Source organism: Anthonomus grandis, chromosome 12 (genome assembly GCF_022605725.1).
Source record: "Anthonomus grandis grandis chromosome 12, icAntGran1.3, whole genome shotgun sequence".
Lineage (NCBI taxonomy): Eukaryota > Metazoa > Arthropoda > Insecta > Coleoptera > Curculionidae > Anthonomus > Anthonomus grandis.
The window spans coordinates 7824598-7845487 of NC_065557.1; the positions used below are offsets into that span (position 1 = coordinate 7824598).

Sequence of the window (20890 nt, forward strand, 5' to 3'; positions counted from 1 at the left end):
TACCATTTTCATTAATTTGACAAATCATTAATCATCAACATTGATCACTTTATTATCTGTGGCACCTTAGAAATAAAGAATTCAAGGTCTTAGAGAATAAAACTTAGGAATACCTGGAATAATGAAATAGAGGAATGCATGAAAAATATCGTTTTCTCTAGATTTTCTAGGGCTGATACCAACTCTATTGTCTAAAGTTTAAAAAAATTAAGATAAAAAGAGTCACTTAAGATTACTATAACATTTACTCTTCAGGAAATATTTTTTTCATTAATTTTGCTTTAACAAATTTTCTGTTGGCTAAATAGCTACCTGTATATACTCTCTTATGCATTAAATACACTTTATATACACTGGAGAGAACAAATTTTCAAATAAATACTTAACCTGACCCATATCTTGATTGTGAACAAAAAAACTTTATAATATTTCTCTTAAATGCCTTGATTAGGGAAAATTATTTAATCTATTCCAGGCAATTGAAAAAGTAACAGAGTTAATGCTAGAGAGGCCTGTAGCCATTTCTCTTAAAAATTTCATAAGCTATCTGGTGTATATAAACTGCCTGGAATTGAAAAAAAATAAATATGGGAAGCTTTCCTAGACAAAATGCATTTTTTTTCAGTTTTTTTTTTGTTCAAGATGTGGTTGCTTAAGAGTTTTTAAAATTATTTAAATGAATAAGTTCAATAATATATTTTTATGTGAAATTAAATAATTTTCTTAAGTGTACTAAGGTAATGTACTAAGCCTAGAGAAGCTTGAAAGATAACGCTTTTTTAGAAAATTCCAGTAAATATACTAAGGACTACTTTAGTTGCCCAGAAATGGAAAAATTTTTGAAGCTTTTAAAAAAAAATTGCGTTTCCTATTCTCCTAATGCTAGGTTTTATATTTTGTGAATAAGTAACTTTCGTCTTAACTTAACATTCGTCCAATTTTTACTATTTAATTATTATTTCTAGTTCCTGAAGTTATTAATAATTTATTTTAGACTATTTTGGAAAAAAAAATCAAGTTTTTCGTCATTTCCTTTTTTTTAAACGTCTTTTATTGTAAAAGTAAGAAGCGACTAGATTAAAACGATTAGGTTCTTCCACGATCGTCATAAATTGAACAAGTACGAGCTTCGCTCATACTTTGATCAGTTGAGACCAGTAGAAATTTTCCTTAATATTGATCAGTAGAAAGTTTTTTAAAGACAATTCAAGTTGAAATAACCATTGAAGATTGTTGACAACGACAACGCTACTCACCGCATTATATTTCTTACAAGCTTTGTGTCTACGATTTTTGGGGTATCATGCTTCACAGAACCATGATGTGAGAAGAGCTCCGCTCGAATTTAACTATGCTTTAATATTTAATATGACTGCAGCGCTTGACGTAAAAACACATATGCACAATATTTCAAAACTTTGCAAAAATTGAAAAATCTTATCTTAAATAAACTCTCGAATACCAAGTTTTACTGAAATCAGACCCATAGGAAAAAACTTTTGGTTGTTACGTAACCCTAAAAGTCAGTATTTTAAAAATTTTCAAAAAAATAATAATTATATCCTAAACCAAACCCAAATACCAAATAAGTGTCAAAAAAAAATTATCACATAAAATAATAATACCCATTAAATCCCGATTAGATTTTTTTTTTATCATTAGGACCCACTGTGTTGTAATTTTTGTCTAGCAAAATGCCTTGTATAGACCATTGTGTCGCATGAATATTATAATAATACACGGAAAATGCTAAAACGTCAAAACGTTGCCGAATTATCACGGCTAAAAGAACCCGATTTGGTAAAAGATATGCACATATTCGGATTCTCCAGAGTCTCTTGAATAATTCCGTATCAATTTCAGGAAGTTCTGAGATATTTTAAGCATTTTATCAATGAAATTAGAAAGCAAGTCCGAGCTGATTCATCCACGTTGACGCCAAGTTGTCAAAACCGCCGTAAAAGTCTGTGATTTCGGGTATAAAAAAAGGTTTTCACCTTATGATTTGTACATGGAAAAATAGTATAAAGTCTTAGGAACAGTTTAACATCAATTCTGGACCGATTTCAATCGGTTTTAGTAGTTAAATTTCAATTATAAAAAGGGTCTTTTTTCGGCGAAAATCGCCGTTTTCGTTGCCATGGAGACGCCGGCCGTAAGTGACTCAATAGTAGCTCTTGTGTGGGTAGATTTTTAGCGATTTTTTGTGCTTGGGACTTTTTTTAAAAAAAATTACTTTTAGGGTACTTGTAAAAATAGCGAAAAAATTAGATTTTAGTATGTTATAGCAAAATGAATGGCGCATCTGCTCGATTAGTTTTGGTTTTTCTATCACATACCAAGTGTGCACAGTTAATTTCCAAAGACAAAAAATTTAAAAAAATTTATAACTCAAAAACGGTTTTACTTAGAAGTACGGTTGAAATTGCAGAATATTCTGCTTATCGCATGGTACAAACCGCCTATAAGCCATTTGGCTCTAAGTGGCGCCACTAAAAAGTTATTAAGGCTGGAAAAAAAAAGTGTGAAAAAGGGTATTTTCAACTGAGCACTGCTCACCCTGTATAAAAGATAATGTTAAAGTTAATACTTCGTTTTATTCGGTAAGAGTGTAAGTTAAATTAATCCAAATGATTTTTTTTAAATTTTGTACCATAAAATTTTACACAGAAACAACTAAAAAAATCATTTTTTTTTTGGTTTTTTTTTATTTTTTTCCCGAAAAAAAACATTTTTTCAAAAAAAGTCCTTAATAAAAATTGTAGTTCTCGATAAGGCAAACATATCTTCTGTGAGTCATTATTTCCGGAAAGCAACTGTTAAACCGTCAGAGGGGCTAGAATATCACTTATGTCTAAAACTTTTGACGTTAAAAAAAAATACTTCCCGTATGTTGAGAATAACCAAAAACTATAACGCCCTATCTCACATAAACTCTAATCGATCCGTGAAGTTTCATAACATTCAAAGAAGCGTTGCGACCTGTAGCGAATTCCCATTGAAAAAATTGGAGAAAAAAAAAATTGAGTTTGAAGGCGTCCTAGTCCTTAACAAAAAAACAAATGAAAATCTGTAAACAACCAAATTGTAGCCTTATATTTCTAGATTATAAAAAGGTAGAAGTCACTTCTCTATCCTAATTAGAAAAAAAGTTATAGGCACTTTTATCCGACGAGTCCCGAGGTCGTGCGAAAACTTCCAAAAAGAAGCGGCCCTCTATAAGAGCCACGCTCTTATAACAAATCATTAAAAATAAGGTATTAGAGAACGAAACACAGGAATGCGTGGAATGCATGAAATAGCCAGAATTTCCAAGAAAAATGAAAATAAGAACTTTACTGCCTAAAATTAAACAAACAGCAGATAAGAATTAAAAGAATAAAGATTCACGAATTTTCTAATAGTTATCTCATTTAAGCCATATCTCTGTTTTTAGAGAAAAGATTTTGCAAAATATTTGTCTCAAATGTCTACATTAGGCAAAAATATTTGAACTATTCCAGGCAGTTGATAAAGAAATAAAATTGAACCTGGAGAGGCCTGTGGCCAACTGTGTATACTCCCATATGTATTAAATACAGTGATTGGGAGAACGAATTTTCAAATAAATCAATGAAATTAAGTCCGATAACCTGGTTCTATGAAAATCTGAGAAAAAGATGCTTACAAAATAATTATCTCAAATATGTAAATTAAATGAAATTATTCGACTTATTCCAGGCAGTTGACAAATAAACAGAACTAAACCTAGGGAGACCTGCATTACATTTCGTACACTTCCATTTGGGACGTCTACGCATCGACCGAATAATGCGTTTTTGACATATTAGTACTCTCTCAACATAGCAGGAATTTTCTTAAGCACTCAAACCATAGGAAGGGATTAAATGAACTGCAGAATAGTACAATATTTTTAAGCTAAGGAAATCAGCACAATCTCTTAACTGCATAATGGCAAATTTGCTTCGAGACAATTGCACATTGCACACTGAATCCCTGGTCATAACAAGACAAATGACTGTAAAACAATATTGCCTAAAAATTTTGGAGAATGTACTGGAACAAGTTATAAGAACCATCTCTCAGAAAGAAGCTCATATCCTAAGTGGGTGAAGAATTAGTCTTGAAACTGTTGAAGTCAAGACCATTTTTCTGACACCAGAATGCATTGAGATTATTTCTGAATATGTCAAAAAAATTTTTGGAATTCACCTTTTTAATTATCTTTCTATCCTTTTTAGTTTTTGATATTCTCAATACAAACCCTATAAACAGAGCCCACCCTAAATATTTAAAATTCTTTAAAAGTATTTGTAAAGCTTTTTTAGGTCAAGTTTTCTTTAAAAATTCCAGAAAGAGTAACAAATAGTTCAACTTCAAATTTGCTTACCTAATAATTGGTCTTGTCTTACTGTTCCTAGTTTCTGATATTGTCAATACAATATCAATAATCACACTGTAGACTCCTTGCTATAGTTTACACATCAATTGGGATACTTAAGACCTAAATTATTTAAGAAAATAAAATCGAACGTTTTATTCTTGACAAAAGAGTCAAAAGTAAATATAACCTTCAAATGCCTGGCATATTTTTTTTTTAATCAATCAATTTCAGGTAGGTAGGTAAAACTTAACCTAAAGACTAATCTACCATCTTTTGACAAACCTAAATAAAGTATTTTTGACTTTTTTTAAACTCTCAAAATTATCCCCTTTCAACCGTTCTATACAATTATTTTCATTCACCCTTATATTACTAATGGCCAAAAATACTTTTTCGCTCCCTAAGAACTCGGTTTTCATGGAACTCTTATCTTAAAATGAAGTATCGCTCCGATATAAATCGTTTCGGTTTTTTATGACGGGGCTTTACCCGTATATCGCACTTTATTTATGGCTTGTATCTGGAAAGAAACCGCAAATAAATAAAATATTTAATCAAGCAATTCATAGAATGCGTCAATAATACAAGCCTTAGGTCACATGTTTGTGTAGGCTTATTGACCGTGTCCATTACCCCTGCTCGACCTGGCAAATTTAAATTCCAAATATGGCTTTGGGACACATTGTTTTAGTATAATAGCGGCAAATACCCGTGAAAATTCTTTTTTTTAAGCTTTGTTAGCTTTTGCTTACCTCTGAAAGGGTAAACACTAGGGTAGCTTATCGCTGTTTGGCTTGTAAATAAAACAACCTCTATAGATGGTACAAGTGATAAACATGTAATAGTTACAAAAAATAATTAAACTTGGCTTAGCAGTTTTAATCTTTAAGAGCTAAAACTGTAAACTTAAATTCCCCTCTGCAACGTTTCTTGCGCTTTTTGGTTTAAACTCGAATTATGTTTAATGGTAATTCGTCTGTTTGGGTTAATTAACAAAAACGTCTGGATAATATTCGAGTGCGAAGTTTGAGATTGTTGTGCCAGATTATGGAATATTTATATAGTTTAACGCGTCGAGATGTATAACAGTTTGCGTTAGCTTTTTGGGAAAGAGTTTGGATAAATATGACCTTAATGAACTTCGGAAGATATGAACTTCATGTGAGAGTAAATAAAATGGCTTAGTATAAATGGATTGAGAATTATTTAATCAATTATACCATTAATTAACTGGAATTAGTAAAAACCTGGAAAAAATTATTCCTCTTGAATGTTCCGTGAAGATTTGCCATTGAATAATTTTTCGTGTCCTAGCATATGAGATACACCACAATTATTAATTAATCTGCGTACTACATATACTATTTACAGCTAGAGTTAGAAAACGAATTTCCAAACAAATCAAAGTATAAATATGTACTAAATTAAAACCGCTTTTTTGCCAAAAAATCATAAGTTTTAATAAAGCTGCTTTTATAAAAAAGATCCACTTGATATCGGATATTGTAAGGATTGTTAATCTTGTTAAGGACATAAAATATCTTATTTTTATAGTGAACGCTTAAATATTATTATAATTCTTTTAAAAATTTTCACATAGAATAAAACCATGAAATGTTTGGAACAATTAAATGAATTCGATCTGTTTCACAGCTAAAAAAAACACTATAGAGAGACCTATACAAAAATTTTATTTTTTTAAATTGTAATAAAGAAAAGCTCTGCGATTGGAATCTTTATTTAATCTTTTAAGGAAGTAAAATGCAAGAAAATTCTCCTATATTTTATATAGATCGATTGAGAAAATGAATTCTATAATAAGGAGTTAATTTTATATGGATGAGGTCACACCAAACCTAAAAATGTTCTCTAAAATTAACTCGTAGTCCCAACGGGTCGGCGTCATAAATTTTAAATGAACTTTAAAATCCTTTTGCTGTCTAAAAATTCTATTTATAGTGGAAATCCCTCAAAATACCCGAGATATACTGGCAGACACCTGTGAATCTATATATAGCCGAGAATTCGACGATTATTCCCGGCTAACCACCCGGGGCCTGTCCGTTTGGATGTATTACGTGACATTCGTTCTAATGGATATCCACGGCCATGGATATCCATTATTTCGGATAAAGTTAAGTCGATTCAGGTTAAATTTAGATTTATTTCTGATAGGAAAGTTTATTACAATTATTGGCACTGGCGTCGAAATTACATAAGTGTCTCGGAAATATACAATCGCTAAGTAAGTTTTAAAATTAGATCATATATTTGAATTATGCACATTATAAGGAAATTGTGCGTTCATTAAAAAGTTCACTTCATAAGTATATTGTTTCAAAAACATTTATACAGAAAACGGTAAATAAACCTAAAAATAAAACCTCTTATAAAAAAATTTCCACGAACTTTCTAGTGCGGTCGAACTATTCAAATCAGGCAATTCACCTAGCTACTATATTTGCAAATTTTTACAATACCTATGTATTTAAAGCCCGTACTATAGGGCTTGAATAGAACTAAAATAGAACTTTATGTATGGAAACCGAATTTCCGGCAATACCTTTAGACTAAAGATATACAGAAACTCGAAGGGTACAATGGCACTATACCGAATTACTTAACTAGAAAATGATCATTCTATATAGAACGGTTTCCGAGTTGCCATCATTTAAAGTCAAATAAAAAAATAGCACTGCTATGCATTTAAGTTATGCACTATTTCAAATGTTCTTACATGTTTTCATAAAAGATTATTAAAAATGTATGTGAAAGCTAAAAATGTCGCTTAGACCTTAGTTTTGAGGATAGAAAGGGTAAAGCAGAGAAACTTTAAAGACTTTATAGTTGTATAACCAAGACTTCCAGTAAACGTTATAGAACATTGATTGAAGATGAAATCTAGATGTTATCCAAGAAAATTAAGCAAAAATTTGCAAACTTTCGGAAATTGTTCCTTGCCAAAACTCTTAATAACTTATGAATCGACTTTACTAAATAAATAACAAAAAATTAAAAATGAAATAATGAAATTGTAACAACTGATATTATATAAAAAACCCATTTTTTACGCTTGATATGTACGAACCAAATTTCTGCAAATAACTTTCGACTGAAGATATACAGAAATTCGAAACTCTAAGGGTATAATAGCACTATACCAAGCTACTTTGTTTTAAAATTTCATCATTCTATATGAAAAGGTTTCTAAGTTATTGCCAATTAAACTCAAATAAGAAATTAAAAAAATTCTTTTAAGTTATGCTTAATTTAAGTTGTTCTTACATGTTTTAATTATAGATAATTAAAAATTTGTTAATGAAATCTCAAGTGTGGCTTAGTCCTGAGAATAAGAAGTGTAACAAAGAAGTTTTAAAACCAAGACTTTAAGTAAACATTATACAACTTGGATTGAGTGTAAAACCCAGATGTCCTATTCAACTAGCAAAGCAGGCTTTTTTAGATTATTTAACATAAAACTGTGATATTTGGGAAATAGTTTTTTACAGAAAACTATGGATCACCTAAAAAAAATAAATAAGGTCAAGGTAAAGATTTATGGCTTCTATATCCTCATTTCTTAAATTAAATTATTAAAAGTATTAAAAGGTAACTAGAATTACAGACTAACAGGAAAGGACACACTTTCCTGGATAGACTCTAATATCCCAAGAATCTAGAATATGAGATAATGAAGTATAGAATAATATGTTTGATGATTTGTGCCAAAAAAACTCATTTAAGAAGTTCTTTAATTGATTTTAATTTTTATCCATTAATATAATTACTCATCAATTTTTGTGTGTACTAAATCGTTTTTTCATTAAAAACAAAAAAATTGCTTAGGATATTCCTCAGAAAAACATAACTTATAAAATTGAAGCCAGTCAATAGATTATGCTGAGCCTGCTGTCGTACTCGAGCAAAATCTCCATTAATAATAAACTTAGCAATGAAATCCAGTTTTAGTCTTTCAGAAATATATCAGCGAACGAACATGGGCCCACCATAGCGATTTGCTCATGTCACGGATGTCACAAGGCAGATTTACGAATCGAATTTACTAAATAAATAATGTCTTTTATTGAGATATAAATAAACTTGCAAATGGAAACGTCTATTTAGGAAATTGTAATAACCGATGTTGCCCCTAAAAAAAGTCTTTGATAGATAGAGTTTTATATATACGAACCGAATTTCTACAAATAACTTTCGACTGAAGATACATAGAAATTTAAAACGTCGAGAATATAATGATATTATATCGAACTACTTAACTAAATAATTTGGTCATTCTATATAAAACGGTTTCTGAGTTATCGCAAATTAAACTGAAATAAAAAAATGGTACTCGTATGCATTTAAGTTATGCACTATTTTAATTGTTCTCACATGTTTTTATAAAGGAATGTTAAAAATGTGTTTAAATGCTGAAGGTAGGGCCTAATCCTAATAAAAAGAAGGGTAATGCAGAGGTCTTTAAGGACTTCATAGTCATGTAACCAAGACTTCAAGTAAACATTACATAACTTCGATTGAGAGAGTGAAACTTATATGTGCTGTTCAACGACTTATCTAGGATAATTGAGAAAAAAACTGGGATCTTTGGGACTTCATTAGTATGATATTTGCTTAATTTTAGAAAAATCTTACTAAAACTAAAAGCTATACAGTAACTAGGACAATAGACTTACTGAAAAAGATACACTTTCCTGGATAGACTCTGATATACTAATAATATAGAATATGTATTATTGAAGTATTATATATCCAGATTTGTGCCACAAAAAGTTATTTAAGCAATTCTTATATTCATTTTGATGTTGTTCTTAATCCATTAACATAGAAATTTTCCCGTAAATTAATCGCTTTTCCATTAAAAACAAAAAAATGCTTAGCATGTACGCAAGAAAAACATAACTCACAAAATTGAACCCAGTCAATACATTATGCCGAGCCAGCTGTCGCACTCGAGCACAATCTCCATTAATAATAAACTTAGCAATGAAATCCAGTTTTAGTCTTTACGAAATACGTCAGCGAACGAACATGGATCCGCCATAGCGATTTTCTCATGTCACGGATATCTCAACGCAGATTTACGAATCGACTTTACTGAATAAATAATGAATAATGTCGCTTTATTGGGGTATAAATAAACTTGGAAATGGAAACGTCTACTCAAGAAATTGTAACAACCGATGTTGTCGTAGAAAAAACCCAAGCTTTATGTTAAACTCTTTAATAGATAGAATTTTATGTATACTAACCGAATTTCTGCAAATAACTTTCTGCTGAAAATACGCAGAAAGTTGAAACATTGAGAGTACAATGACACTATACCAAACTACTTTACTAAAGAATTTTATCATTTTAAATAAAATGGCTTTTGAACTATTGCCAATTAAACCTACATGGAAAAATGGCACTAGTATGCATTTAAGTTATGCATAATTTCAATTGCTTCCAAATTTTTCATTAAAAAGTGTTCAAGAGTTGAAAGTGTGGCTTAATTCTAAGGAGAGGAAGGACAACGGAGAAACATTAAAGCACTTGGATTAAGGATGAAACAGACTTTTCAGGAAAAATTTGGCAAGAAACTGCGATTTCTTGGACATTGTCGGAATAATTCTTTGCAGAAAACTATAGACAAAATGAAAAAAGACTTACTATAACCCGTCTAAGTATTTATAATTTATGTATTAATATTGATCCTAATAATCCTTATCCATAATCACTTTATGACGACCAATGTTGGCAAATTTAGTAAATAATATCATTAATCTACGGAGTTTATACACAAATAAGCCGTTGCGATACATCCATCCAGGCTTACAGCTTTCCTGTCAAAACTTTCACTGATATGCCGTATCTAAATGGCACAAGTTAAATTTAGATTTTGCAGGCCTGTGAAGCGGGAATCGTTAGCGGTTTGACGAGTTCTAGTGTGGGAATGGAAAGTTTTTTGATTAAAGCTAAAAGCGCTGATGGAACAGCCGAAGCTTGTAAAAATAATTAAAATATAACGAGATGCGGTTTTCGTTCAAAAAGCCGTTTGAGAATTGGATGCATAACTTTAATGTACGTTATAGTAGTAATTTCTTTAGATGTAGGTACATGTATAATTCAGGAAATTTAAAAAGTTTAGCAAAAAGAACATTGGTAATCCAGCATGACGCGGTCTCGTTATCCTTCGCCTGAAAACCAAATTGCTTTTTTACTAATGTATGCCGGCAGCAAAAGTTTCCAAAATTCTCCGTTTCTTCGTTTCGCTCAAAATTAACTGACATAAAACAGGGTCCAAACTAAGCGAGAGGGTCCTTACGGGAGCGTCTTTTATTTCTTTCGTCTGAGAATTTTTGCTTGTAGTCGCCTCGAGTTTCTTAACTGGCAAAAAGGAAGGAATTGGAGCTGTGTGTCGTTTTCATTCGACCGACCGATAGGGTGTTTAATTAAAATTGCTTTAAGTTAAATAACCGTTAGAGATAAGGCTGTTAGAAGTGGTTTTTTAAAGAATATATGAAAATGTTATAAAATTTTTTTAGTGGTTTAAGCTGACTTTTATAGAGTCTTTTTTGAAAAGGGTTTTTTTCAATCATTTATCAAATAATCGATAAAATTACTTATTTACTCTATTTCGAGACCGATTAACAAAAAATTTAGCTTTTAAGTTGTTTCGTTTTTAAAATTATTACTTGGACCAATAAATTATTTAAAATGACCAAACCTTTGAATCTTTACAATTACTATTGAGTTGAGTTGAATTTAAGCCAACCTAATAACAAAAGTAATTTTTTTTTCGGTTCAAAGATTGGACACCATCATTAAAATCATTTCTTAGATAAACAATAAGTCATTTCCTTAATAAAAAAGATTGAGATTTGATCAGATTTGATATTTGTTCTGTCTACGTACTGGGAATAGGAATTCCTAATCTTATGATAAATTTGAACGTGTAATTATTTCAACTTTACTAAATAAAATTAATTTCCAGTTTCCTTCGAATTCTTAAAATGTTGTATTTAAGTTTCAAATTTTTAGATATTTCTTTATTGTGCCACTTAATTAAATTATAAAAGACATGGTATGACATTAACTACCTATAAGTTATAGATACGTATTGGGACCAGATATCCCTGTATTTATGATAAATTTGAAACTGTAATTCTCTAAATTCTCCTTAAAAAAATTAATTTTAAATTTTTTTCGAATTCTTAGAAATGTTGTTTTTTAGTATCATTTTAAAATTATATTTTTATTGTACTACATAGGATATTTTCGATTTTTGTTTTATAATATAAAAGACACATTATGGCATTAGACACATATTATCCAATTAAGATTACGGGTCGGATTTGATATTGATTTCTATCTTAGCTACGTAACCTCATTAATTCGAAACCATAATTCTCTAAAAAAAACTAATTTCCAGTTTTCTTCAAGTTCTTAGAAATGTTTTTTTTAGTTTCTTTATTGTACCACTTGCGATTTTATCGATTTCTGTTTTGTACTATAAAAAACACATTATAATGTTAGACGCGTATTATTTAAAATTTTAATATGAATACTATTAAAGTTAGTGCTATATTGATCGAATTTCATAGAGATCTAAGTCAACCGAGTCAATAATAGCTAAATCGCTAAATAGGTTTATGAAATATTCAAAATATGTAAATACCAAATAAATAAATTAAAAGACATAAAATTGCAAAATTATTTATTTGGTCAACAAAATTCTTTAATTTAAAACCAGATATTTAAAATACGTTGAAAACTAGTTCATCACATATAAAGAAATTAATGGTGAAATTAAAAATACCAATTTATATATACAATTGAAAGACTTTATTAATTTTTTTTTACACTAAATAAAGCAGAGTGGAAGTAAAGTAGGTAGTACATGACGTATTTTTCCAAAATAAGTTATTTAAAATTCAATATGTATCAGCGATTTTACGTAAATCTAGTTACTATTAAATAAAAGTAAATTTAAGTGCAATGAAATGTGAAAAACAATAATGATTAATTAAAAAAAAACAGGAAATAAGTTTAATAAACATCAAAAAATGCTGTTATGAAAATAATTAAATACGCTGTAAATAGCAGGAATAAATTTTAAATAGATAAGGAGGGTGAGGGGCGAATTTATTTTACATATACAATATCGAATTATTTTGAATCAACATTATGCGTACATGTACCAAACACACAATGTATTTATGTATTTATACAAATGCCAAACAGCATATGAGTCTTCGGCAAATCTGTTTAAATTATTTTCTTTTATTATTTTTGTGTATACACTCAATAAAGATAGTCCTGTAAAAGCAGTTATATACTCGATTAAATTTAACTATAATTTCTTTACCATTCTAATTATCTTCCACGATTTTTGATCGAAGCCATTTAAAACTATTGATAGGAAAATTTTAATTAGAAAATTAAAGCAATTGGGAATTTAGGATATTATTTTAAAATGGCCCTATTCGTCAAATACAGTCCAATGTAATAAGTTTATGAATTCTTTATCTGGAGTAACGACAGGGAACGTATTAGGACCATTACTATTTGTAGTAAATATTAATGACATGGAGAAAGAGCTCAAAAAATGTAAAATTGTATTATTTGCAAATAATATCATGACCTATATAATTGGAAAAAACTTCCATGAATTGTCAATTATTCTAAATAATGAACTTAGCAACCTATTTGACTTGGTAATAATAAGTTAAGTTTAAACGCATGCAAGTCAACATTTTGTGTATTTAGTAAAAAATCAAAAATGAATCAGGAGGATATTGATAACGTACCGATAACTGAAAACAGGGAAAATTTGCTTACGAAAAAGAAATTAAATATCCAGGGGTAATTTTAGATGCGCACTTAAGTAAAACAACATTTTTAACTTAACTATATCTGCAAAAAACTAAAAGTTTTTGAAAAAGTACATAACTATGGTACTAGAAATGGCACATCTCAGATGCTCAAAAATTAAAAAGAATAAGAAAATAGACTTATTCACTTAAATCTTTAACGATACCTTTAGTTATATTTAATTAAAGTTAAGTTTAATAAATTTTAAATACAATAATTTACTTGAGGTAAAATAATTTTAATTTTTTTTATCTATTTAGGAACTGAGGTTTAATCTTTTAATTTTTAAACTCGTTTCTTTTTTTTAATATCCTACCTAACTTTGTTATGAATATTAAAATTGAAAACAATAAGAACAATAAGAAGACCTACTTATTTAATAAAAATACCTTATTTGAACCAACGTTTTAGTAGTTGTATTTATTACCGTAATCAAGGTAAATAAAATTAAATTAAATAAAATTAAAAATATGAACAAAATATACTTATCTTTTCAATTTTTCGTTTATACTCTCTTCAAAACTCGACAATACTTAAAATAACTTTTTTATAATTTTATGGTTAAATGATAACTTGACAAACTGTTTTGAAAGATATAAATATAACAAATCAGTTGCTCTGTTCTGTAAAAAGGTTAAATAGAATTCAATAAATTACCTGTGAACATGTGATAATTTGACGTAGTTTAAGAGGCTTTTGAGCAAATTTATTATAGTCTAGTTTTAATGTGCGAGTGTATGTATCTTATTTTATCTTTACATTGTATGTCTTACGTTAATTTTATTTGTACAGTTATAATCAACTTTTTTCATTAGTCTAGGTTTAGTTATAAATATTAGTGTTTTTCCTTACAAACAATCCATAAATTTTGATTTTATTCTTATATCTAAGTGGCCTTAATATTTTTTATAACTGTTGTACATCTTTTATAGCCTTGCAGCTAAATACATACTTATTATTATAATTCATTGAAATACTAAATAATTTGCCGTAGTTCCAAAGCGATAAGCAAAAATTCAAGCTTTTAAAATTACTACTGAGTTAATACTTAATCAACAGCAAATTTTAAAAATCACTACCTTTAAAATCACTATCAATATCACACATAAAATTTATACATAAAAACACTTGGTAACATATAATAGAATATAATAAATCACAAAAATAATTTTAAACTTAAGGTCCAATAAACCCAAACTGCTGAAAGTTACTAAAAAAATTATTCTATGATCCCTTTATCACAGCTGTGATTTAAAAAGCTTAACGATACAAAGCCCATAGTGCCTTGTCTTATAGGAGTAAAGTGATATAAAAGTCTTAACCTTCCATTAAAAAAAATGTTTTACACAGCAGTGATTTAAAAAATTCAAACCTTTAAAAAAATCATCATGACAAAATACCTATTTTATCAGCTTAAAGGTTTAACGACCAAAAATAGGTGAATTAGATGTTTATTTTTATATCAGTTTATATGCTAGAAAATGTTTTTCTAAGCAGTGATTTTCAGTAAAAAAAACATTTTTAAGATTCTCTTATTAACTTGGCACTGATGAAAAAATCACGGTAATACTGATTTAAATAAATATCCGCCCTAATACCGATCTTTTTTTGTGTGCCTTTGGCAGTACTTTAATATTCATGAGAATGTATAATACGAATAATTATATTAAATAATTACCTTATAAATTAACTATATTTTAATACACCTAAAAAAAGTTCTTAAATAATGAAAAATTATTTTAAAAAAATGTTTCTTTATAATGGCTCTAAATTAAATTAGGGTAAAAAAGCTATTAAATTACTTCTGTTCGGTACTTACTTTAATTACGTTTTTATGCTGATTCATATGGCAAGTAAGAACTATTAATCTTCTGTAGCATAAATGAAAGTGGATAAAATATTTTACTAGAAATATTATTATTTAAAAAAAAAACGAATAAATTGGATCCATCTGTTAAACAAACAAGGTCGAAAAAGTCTCCCAATTTTTCTCATTCAAAAACCGGACAGTGGAAAGCCAATATTGCCCATTTCGCTCTATTTATTTTAAGACCCCCTTCCCGCAACGATAACAGGTTTCAACAAAATCCTATTTTGGCTTGACTGTAAAGGATTACCGTGAAAAGAAAACAAAGAAAAATCTGATATGAGGCTTAACAGAGAGGGATATCGGCAGAGCAAAGATAATTAATGGGAAGTATATCGAAGGGCGTTTATTTAGAGGCCTTATTTTCTAATATTTAATTAAAAGGGTTATTTACCGATTTTATTAAAATATTACCCAAAAAAGCAAACAATAGGAGAGAGTAAAAAAAGGCAATTAATCAGGTGCTAAAAAATTGCCCATAATCAATCACATCTTGAAAATGTTGACGTAAATTCTCGTTAATATCTAAAAATCTGATGGATGAGTAAAATTATTAACGGTCGTCAGGTTTTTAATGAATGTGAAAATTTATTTTTCTGATTTATTTTCAAATGATGGTTCTATAAGGGTATATATTTAATGGGAAAATGTAATTTAAGAAATGCTTTGTATTGGATATATGTGCTAATTATATGGGTATTATAATATGCATAAGTATTTAAATGATGAAACATTTTTAAATTTTTAATGTTTATAAAAAAATACTTCCCAGTATACTTTTCAGCGGATGCTGGTACTAAAATAGAATTAAGTTTAACTAATTAACCCAGTAAAAGTTTGGCCAAATTAAAGTTCTTGTTGCTGTTTTATGGTCACTATTTAGAAGCTAACTATAATTTAGATTGAAAAAAAGCAAATAAATAATGTCTTTAAGAATTTTGAATTTTGAAATATTTATATATTCTATATATGCCAAGACAAGAATAAATGAAACTTCAACAACAATGTGTATTTTTTTCAAGGCACTAAGCTTTTAGTACCCTCTAGTAAAAAATACATAGTTAGTCTCTATTAACTAAGGATATTTATTAGCACAGTTAAGGGCAGTAAAAGAAGCTGTGGAAGTCGCAGTCGAACAATACCTTGAAATCCAAAGTTTTCCTTTCATACTAATATGAATCAATGGAACATAGGAGATGTTATGTATGCAGATTTTTCGAAGGCCTTCGATAGGTTGGAATATGGTTTTATCATTCAAAAAATTATATTTGTGTTTAACACTGAGTGATGCGTTTGAAGGAAGCAATCAAAGCAAACAATACCTATTGTTATTTTCTCTATTTGTCAAAAATATCACTTGTACTATCAGAGTACGTACTTGTTTGTACCTTAGAGTAAAGGCACAAACATGTGTTTGTACCTATAATTCCCATGCCTTATTCCTATTCCTAATGCCTATAATGAATTTAAAGATATTTATTGTCTTGACTATAAGTTAATGTACATTAAACCTCATCGTTATTATTTACCTATTAATAATTAAAAAAAAAAGATTTTTTTTTCAAAATATATACTTATTATAATATATTAAATTACATAAAATATCAATTAATTTAAATAAATAATACCTAATTTTGAACACCTGACAAATGTATTTTGTTCATGTAATGTAAAGTCTAACTATATTATGCCTTTATTATCTAAAATTGAGTCCACAGCCAACTCATCTAACTAAAAAGTGTTCCAGACAAAACCAAAAAATACTACTGGAAACATAGTGAAGCCACTGCCATTTTTGTGAATAAGGTTATCCTTTTATTTTTCTTGTGTGTCAATTACAAAATATGTAATTAAAAGGGGTACAAAGTCATAAAAAATGCTATCAATTTACAATAATAGCCCCCAAAAAGTTCCAAAATTGCCCCAATATATATATATTTTTTAATTAAACCAAAATCAAGAGCTAAAAAACCTTGTGCAAGCCGGCAATAATTACGTATTTAACGTATATAGAAAAACCTTCATAAATTCCAAAGTTTTGTATTTTTTTCAATCATCCTCACTCTTTTATCAATATTTTGACCACACTCAACATTCTATGTAAAAATTTTCAAAAAAAATCGGTTTTTAGACGTCCCTTTAACTTTACCAGACCCGACTTATTCACGTATTTAAAAGAAATATGAACTTAAATCTGTAATGATACCGTTCGATATATTTAATTTAATTTAAGTTCAATAAGTCTTAAATACGATAATTTACTTGAGGTATAATAGATTTTTTTATATACCTAGGAGCTGAGGTTTAATCTATTAATCTCTGAGCTCGTTTCTTCTTTTCAATATCCTACCTAACTTTGTTGTGAATCTTAAAATTAAAAAACGATAAAAACAACAAGAAGACCTACTTTTTAAAAAATACCTAATTTGGACCAACGTTTCGATAGTTATATCGACTACCGTTATCAAGGTAATTAAAATAAAATTAAGTTAAATTAAAAATAAAATATACTAATCTTGTAAATCTTCAGCTTTGTAATACCATCAAAATTTCTTCCTAATTCGAAAATACTTTTTGATATGATTTGACGGTTTATTAATATATAGTTTGACAAACTATTTGGAAAGATAACAAAATATTCAAAGGTTACTTCTTTATCATTAGAGGGGTGTGATCTTAATGTAAAATAATGATAGAAAATATATGAATATCAAATATTTTAAATCATTAATTAATTTTGAGAATACCTTAATATACCTCTCTTTTTAGCGAAGAAATCCATGTATTATTAAAATCAACCGAACAAGTAGCTAAGCATTTATCTTCATTTAACATTATAAATGCACTTTCCTTTAGTTTACGTAATTTTGAAAATGGTTCCTTTGCTAAAATTGAGAAAGCAATTCAGTTTATTCTATGGTTATTGTCGAATGCATGTTGTGTAATTTTGGATTTTTAAAAATCATTATTTTTTATGTAAGATTTATGTTCATTAATTCTTTTTGGTAATGGTCTACGGGTTTCACCTATGTAAAATTCACCACAAGTACAAGGAATTTTATACATTACATTTTTATTAAATTAATTTTCATTGAAAGGTTTAGTTTTTGTTAATACGTATCGTAATATGTTTTATGATTTGAAAATAGTTCTTATATTAAATTTTTTAGCAATATTTTTATCTTAGCAGAAAAACCTGGAATAAATGGTAAAATAAGATTTGTCGTAAATATTGGTTGATTCAATTTTATACGTGGATTATCAAACTCTTTAAAGCAATTTTCCAAAAATACTTTGGGATAATTATTTTGTATTAAAATATTTTTAATAAAATCTTTTTCAGTTATTAAATATTGATTATTACAAATAATGTTTGCACGATCATAGAAACTTTTTACCACTCCTCTTTTTACCATTATTGGATGATTAGAATTAAAATTAAGATATCTATTAGTATGAGTTGGTTTACGGTAAATTCTAGTTTCAAAATTGTGTAAATCTTTTTTAATTAAAATATCAAGAAAAGGAAGCTGACATCAGCCTACTTTTCAAGAGTAAATTTTATAGTAGATTCTTTGGAGTTAATGTAATTTAAAAAATTTATAAGGTCTACTTCGCTATGGTGATATATTGAATACATATCATCAATATATCGCCACCATATTTTAGGTTTTTTATTAAATGCAATAATAATTTCAGATTTAAAATTTTCCATAAATATATTACTTGAAATTGGTGAAAGAGGAGAACCCATAGCCATACCAAAGTTTTGTTGATAAAATTCATTATTGTATTGGAAATAAGTAGTTTTTACACAATAAATTAAAAGTTCTAAAATTGTACACTTAGTGTTGTACATTCTGCAAAATTATTATCATTCTCTAATTTATTTTTAACAATATTTAAAGTTTTGTTAACAGGAACATTAGTAAAAAGACTTATAACATCAAAACTTACCAATAGATCATGAGGGTTAAAAGAAATTTTAGCAAATTTTTCTGAAGAGTGTTGAGAATTTTTAATGAAAGAATCAGAATTATTAGTGTACGGAGTTAAGATATTTAAAAGATATTTTGCAAGAGGATGAGTAGGTGAATTTATGCTACTAACTATAGGTCTTAAAGGAACATTTATTTTATGTATTTTTGGTAAACCATAAAAATGTAGTGATTTATTATTAAAGGGAGTTAATTTTAATCTATCATTATCAGTATATAAATAAATTATAAATTTGTCTTTCAATTTTTTCTGTAGGATCTTTAGATAATTCAGAATAATTACATAGCTGAAGATTTACAAGATAAGTATATTTTATTTTTAATTTAATTTAGTTTTATTTTCAATTACCTTGACAACGGTAGTAGATATAACTACCGAAACGTTGATTCAAATTGAGTATTTTTTAAAAAGTAGGTCTTTTTGTTGTTTTTATCGTTTAATAATTTTAATATTCACAACAAAGTTAGGTAGGAAATTGAAAAGAAGAAACGAGCTCAGAAAATAATAGATTGAGCCTTAGCTCCTAGGTATATAAAAAATCTATTACACCTCAAGTAAATTATTGTATTTAAAACTTAATGAACTTAAATTAAATTAAGTATATCGAACGGTATCATTACAGATTTAAGTTGATATTTATGACCATGATATTGCTATATATGACCCAATAAAATAAGTAACTCATTATGAATTCGTCACAACAATACAGATTTTACTTCATTTATTGCTTGCTTGTTGCGAATTGTTGGAGAAAGTAATATTTAAACTCCTGCTTAACGTTGCACTATACATTTCACACGCGTATTTTTAAAGGGTGAATAGATTTTAGAGTTTTCCTATATATGTTTGTGATGTACTTTTTGCGTGACACTATTTCATTTTATGTGTCAACATAAATCTTAAATAAAGATATTTGTTTTATCTAATTACTTCTTGGTCAACCATAAGTTGTCGTTTTTATAAAGAATTTTCAATTAGTCATTAGGTAAATAAAGAAATAAATAAATTAATTAATAATATTTCTTAAAATTTTCACAGTAAAAATATTCTATTTTTAGAAACAAGTATCTTAATGACTAATGGATCTACTAACAGACCCATAGCTGAAAAATTTTAAATTTATTAGAAAAAACTGAATCCTGTATAACCAAATATAAGATGCAGTTTTCACTAAAAAAATAAATCCTTAATTATATCAACATTCAAATTTTTCAACTTTATAAGTTAAAATCTTACTAGATCTCAACTCTACTCACCGACTAGCCTCCCGCGATGCAGATGACAGAGCACACGCAAGAGTGAGGTTAACAGGTATCTGAACTCTGACTCCGGACCGTCAGAGCGAACCCGGACCGCGCTATCCAGACGTGGATTTAGCACTATCGACACCGCTATGCTCTATGTGCCACACTGGCTGGACCTCTCTGGATCGGCTGCTCTTCGCATGCGCAGTACCGCAACGTCGCGAGACGAGAGCAACCGTGTTTGTGGAGGTATAGTAGCGCGTTTAACCTGAGGTCCAGAGCGGCAGAGCCCCTTTGTTATCCAGAAATGCAGTATATGCAGTTGTTTAACGGTTTATTGGCATGCAAATACTGCTGATTCTGTCATAATTTATGGAATTTAAGTGAGGGGGAGGAGGGGTGTTTGAGCGAACACTTGACTTTGGGAGTCTCGATGGTCAGATGGTTACTGAACTACTAATTTAATAATAATGAACTTTTTTTAATTATATACATGCGTTACAGAGATGAAATTTACATTTA

At 28.5% G+C, this 20890-nt stretch overlaps 1 protein-coding gene across 1 annotated transcript in view; it reads right to left on the reverse strand.

Annotated features, from left to right (window-relative positions):
* LOC126742707 (dipeptidyl aminopeptidase-like protein 6) overlaps positions 1-20535 on the reverse strand; it is a 110053-nt gene extending 89518 nt beyond the window's left edge. Inside the window, exon 1 of the mRNA XM_050449490.1 lies at positions 20381-20535. The gene's annotated coding sequence lies outside the window, so the exon portion shown is untranslated. The remainder of the gene's footprint in view (positions 1-20380) is intronic.
* Between the last annotated feature and the right edge of the window lie 355 nt (positions 20536-20890).